This window comes from Benincasa hispida, chromosome 1 (genome assembly GCF_027475165.1).
Source record: "Benincasa hispida cultivar pf3 chromosome 1, pf3_genome.v1.1, whole genome shotgun sequence".
Classification (NCBI taxonomy): domain Eukaryota; kingdom Viridiplantae; phylum Streptophyta; class Magnoliopsida; order Cucurbitales; family Cucurbitaceae; genus Benincasa; species Benincasa hispida.
Window position 1 is genome coordinate 9728596 of NC_143478.1, and position 6000 is coordinate 9734595.

Here is a 6000-nt window from a genome sequence, read left to right on the forward strand (position 1 = left end):
TCATTCTCAATGAGCAGGATATCATCAATATAAAGGACCAAAAAAGCTATAGTCTTGTTTACTATCTTCTTGTAAACACAAGGTTCGTTAATTCAAAGCCATACGATTTGATTGCAGTGTCAAACCTTATCTTCCAAGATCGAGATGCCTGTTTCAATCCATAAATGGATCTATTAAGCTTGCAAAAAAATTTCTCCTGACTCTTTTCAATAAACCCTTCTGGTTGAAACATGTAAATACTTTCGTCAAGATAATCATACAAAAAGGCTGTCTTGACATCCATTTTCTAGATTTCATAATCATAGAAAGCAGCAATGGATAAAAGTATTTTAATAGATTTAATCATGGAAACATGAGAGAAGGTTTCTTCATAGCTACCCCATTTCCTTGGGTAAAACCTTTTGCCACGAGTCTGGCTTTATAGGTTTACACCTTTACTAGTTTGGTCTCATTTTCTCTTGTAAATCCACTTGCAACCATTAGATTTTACCCCATCTTGTTGATCTACAAGTTCCCAGACAAAATTAAAGTACATAGACTCCATTTCTAGGTTCATGGATTCTATCCATTGATCTCTATCTACATCTTCCATTGTCTGTTTAATGGTTAATGGATCCTCTAAGCCATTATCAGGTATGATGACATGAGTTTATGTTAAATCCATATAGCAGTTAGGCTGTTGAACAACCTTCCCACTATGTCGAGGCATTCTCATCTCATGAGAAAAAAGTGATGGAGTAACAGCTCTTATTGAAGGACCAACTTGATCAACAACTTTTGTTGATTTATTTATAGATTATTTGGACATTTCATCTAATACTAGTTTATTGCGAGGTTGATGATTTCTTATGTGATCTTCTTCTAAGAATATAGCATTTTTCGATACAAATATCTTATCTTCTTGAGGATCATAAAATAGCCCACCTTTTGTTTCTTTAGGATATCTTATAAATAGGCATATATTTGAATATCATTCCAACTTCTTAGGATTTTGCACCAACAAGTGTGTTGGGCATTCTCAAATTTTGAAGTGACGTAAACTACTTTTACGTTCTTTCGATAACTCATACGGTGTTTCTGAAACACTTTTTGAGTGAACCATGTTCAATATATGTATAACGGCTTGTATTACGTACCCCCAAAAGGACTGAGGTAACTGGGCATAACTCATCATTGAACGAACCATGTCTAACAAGGTTCGATTTCTCCTTTCTGCTACACCATTCTGCTGTGGTGTACCAGGTGTTGTGAATTGGGATTGAATTCCACGTTCTACTAAATAATTCTAGAATTGTAAATCCATATACTCACCACCTCGATTTGGTCAAAGTGTTTTTATGTGAATTGATACATTATAATATAAAATTTATTTGAGGGGAAGTAAATATTTGAATATGATTCAAATATAATTATGTGAATTGGATTCATATAATTAAATTTAATATAAATGAGATTTATATTAAATATCATTGTTGAGAGAATTAAAACTATAGGTTATATTGTATGTGATACAATATTAACCATAGGTTATATGTTATATGATATAACATATAGTTATATACATATAATAAGTTGGTTATATATATATTAATTAAAATTAAATTTATTTAATTTTTAATCTTTGAAATTAAGGGAGGGAAATAACTTCCCTCCCCTATTTTTCTATCTAAACTCATGTATTGGGTGGTTGGAAGATTTGGATCTTCATCTTCTTCATTCATTTTTTACAGAGAAGAATATATAGAACTATTCTGAGATCTCTCTTCCCAATCTTTCTTCTCCTCTCTCAATTCTTTCCCTCCTAAAAAATCATAGAGCCCACAAACTCTTGTGATTCTCATTCTAGAGAATACAGAGGAAACCACAATTGGTGATGTCAAAATTAGGGCTTCGAGTTCGTAATCATTTTGCAAAGGAGAAATCTTACGAGAAGAAAAGTTCTCCAAGGGTTAGTAATTGAAGGAACTTTATTTACAGAGAACCTTTGAGTGGAAACGGATTGTCCACCATTGTGATTGAACGCATACATTTACAGTCATACAATAACACATTATGCATAAATCTTAAATTACAACATGCTTTGAAATTAAAATAAAGGATCAAGAGACTATACATTTGAAGAACCCTTCTTCAAGTAATCCCTCGATTAAACTCGTTCACAAACGTGTCGAACAACTCGAACACTCTTCGAACAAGCAGTAAACAAAAACTCGATCCTCGAACCAACAGGACACTACCACTTAGTGACCTTGGTATTCTCAGTGTGAGAATCCAGGAGTGGTAGGCTCTGGTTAATTTTGGTTAGAGGAAAAGTTTGGTATGAAGGAGGAAGACGATCGAGTAGGAAACAACGCAGTCGTATAGATGGCGAAGTCTATCGCATAGGCAATGTTATTCAATCGTTTAGTCTCTCAAGTAATCGTGTAGCAACTCATTGCAAATCGTGTCTCATATGGAATAATAAAAACCAATTTTTATTTATCCCATTTTTCCATAAAACCACATAACTACCCACTAAGGGTGGTTAGAGAGATTATCAAATAATTGACAAATTATAAATAAATATGATAACTAATTTATCATATTATATTTATAACCTATAGTTTTAATATTACATCATATACAATATATATAAACCATAGATCTTTTTCTCTATTTTATGGCATTTAATATAAATCATATTTATATTAAATTTAATAACTATGAATCTAATTCATAGAAAATATATTTGAATTACATTCAAATATTTGTTCCTCCAATTAAACAATAATGTATCAAATACATTATATAAATTATATATATAATTGAATTAATTTAATTATATCATATATAATAAAATTCCCTTTTATTAATTTGAACATTTCAAATTAAACCAAAAACTGATTCTCAATTTAAATCCATTACACTACCAAAGGGACCTTATGGACATGTAGCTTGAATCTCCAACAGTACATGAATAATTGATTAAACTCTTTAATCGTATTATCCACCATCCGTTAACTGTCGGGCACTCCACTAAAGACCGACAACTACACTCTTCGCACTACAGATATATTTCTGTGTCCATTGGATATAACCAATCAACAGTACGATGACCCTTCACAAATCGCTTGTAAGTATGGTTGAGCCAAATTACCGTTTTGCCCCTATAGTTACATCTAACTCCTTAAGTACCACTGATCCCTCTAATGAACAATAGATCATAGTCTTACTATGACTAAACCCCTTTCGAGCCAAGAGAGGGTGTGGCGCCACATTGTTCAAGACCCGAAATTAGCCTTAAGGGAGCAATTTATCTACTTACTACTGCTTCCGAGAAGGAATGAATTTCGTCTTGTGTAGCTGAGTTTCCAGCTCTCCAATCAGACGAATCCCCAAAATGATAGGCTTGTTGGGTCGCCGATCTGGCCACTCTCACTCATGCAAATCAAAGGACCGCTCTCATAGGCAAAAGTTCACAACTCACTCAGGATTAAAGCTATGTTACCTATGGTCATCCTAGTGAAATGAAAATCTCAGTTATGAACGAAATTATATAAGGAGACTTAAAATTTTGCGATTCGGTCTTATACAAACTTCTTTGTATAGAATATCCCCGCTCGCATGTCTAATACATGAATGATCAGGATCAGATCATCTGTAGCACTTTACAACATTTGTAATACCTACAAAGCGGGCCATACTCGTAGTGTTACCAGGATAAGGTACCCAACCATATCCATATACTACAGACCATTTGTTGGAAGGTACCAATGTGCAGCGGAAGAAACCAGGATCCATAAGCACTCTAATTCATTAATTTTGGCAGAAAAAAATGGGTTTCATGACATACCTTTGAAGAACTTCCTCTAAGCTTCGATTCAGCTGCAAATCTCCACAGGATCTTATTGTAGACCACCCCAAGATCTTCCCTACTATCCTCTTGGAGCTCAAGATTGAGTAGTGGGACTCAAAATAACCGGAAATTAAGGGAATTTGGAGAAGCTCATAGCAGCAACCATGTAGAAGAACACCCTTATTCTCTCTACGTTTTCTCAGAATTTTGTTCGGTTTTCCTCCCTTTAAAACACTCCAAAATCTTCTATATATTGCAAACATTCATGCAAAGAAGTTTGCTGCATGAGATGCACCTCATGCTTGGAGTTAATGAAGAGTTAAAGTGGGTTGTTGTTGAGCTAGTTCAAGAAGTAAATGGAAAATCAATTTTTCCAACTTTGTGCTTTTCTTTTCTTTTTAAATTTTATCAAAATTGATTTCAAAAATAAATTTTATTTAATAAAACTGAAAATATTATTAATTTCACAAAATTAATTTCATAAATTAATTTTCTTTAATAAAATTAATAAATAATTATTTAAACAATTTAAATAATTCTAATTAATTTAATATCAAATATTAAATTAATTTTTAACACAATTCCATCTTTAAATATTTAAATCATATTTAAATATTATTTCTCCAAATTCATTTAATTCTAATTTGAACACTTCAAATTAACTTATCACGCTATTCTCGAGCTTATCCATTTACGAGCTAGTAGAAGGACTTCGCGGACCTACAGATCATGAGCTCCAACGATCCAAGATTAATCGACTAAACTCATCAGATCGATCTAACCCTCATTCGTTAACTAATGGGTGATTCCACCAAAGCCCATAGCTGAACTTCCCTCATTGTAGATATATTATGTCCACTTGATATAACCATGATTAGTAAGTTAACCCTTCACAGATTGCTCGTAATAACGGTGGGTCGAATCTCTATTTTACTCCCGAAATTACCTCTTGTTCCTTAAGTTCCACTGGTCCCCTAATGAACAATTGATTTTGTTGGGATTGGTGTCCTAATTCTCCCGGAGTCTCATTGTTTTGTAAAGATACACATTGTTCAATGAATAAAATAAGTGTTATTTAATTATGACATTTACTCATATCCAATAAACAAAGCTCCTTGGTTATCTTATGTAAACTTAAGCATGTATATGTGATATACAAGTGGGTCATACCTTAAGTGATAACCTAAATCGGTCTGTAGTATAAGGATTAAGGTGGGATACCTGATCCTAGTGACACTACGGATACGACCCGCTTTGTAGAGGTTTGCAAGTGTTGTAAACTACTACAGATGATAGATCCTGATCATTCGTGTGGAGACGTGGAGCGAGGGTGTCCTATACAAAGAGTTTGTATAAGATCTGGACCATGAGATGACTAGACTCTGTATATAACGCCGTTGATACTAGAGACTTGCATCTCACCTAAACGACCATAAGTGATACGACCTCAATCCTGAGTGTTTTGGGAACTCCTGCCTTTGAGGGCGATCCTTTGATTAGTATGGGTGAGAATGGCTAGATTGCCAACTCAACATGACTATCTTTTTGGAGACTTGTCTGATCTGGGAGCTGGGAACTCAATCCATAAGATGGAATTCACTCCTTTCTCGAAGCAGGGATAAGTAGAGAGATTGCTCCATTAAGGGCAGATTCCTGGGCTTGAACATAGTAGCCACAACTGGAAGAGAAGACTCAGTCATAGTAGAACTATGACTTATGTTCATTAGAGGGATCAATGGTACTTAAGGAGACAGATGTAACTACAAAGGTATAACGTTATTGGCCCAGCTGTACTTATGAGCGATCTGTGAAGGGTTGTCGCACTGTTGATTGGTTAAGATGGACACATAATATATCTGTAGTGAGGAGAGTTCAGCTGTCGGTCTTTAGTGGCGTCCTAACTGTTAAAGGATGGTGGATCCCGTGACTAAAGAGTTTAGTAAGTTATTCACGTACCGTTGGAGCTCCGGAGCTATAGATCCATGAGGTCCCCTTGTATCTTGGATTCTGTTGAGGATCAGTTCTTGGTGTTGATTTGAAATGTTCAAATTGACAATAGGTATTTTGATTTTATATGATATAATCGATTTGATGTATGAGATACATCTAGTGGAGGATTGATATAAATAAGATTTACATTAAGTACCATGGAATAGAAAAAGAAC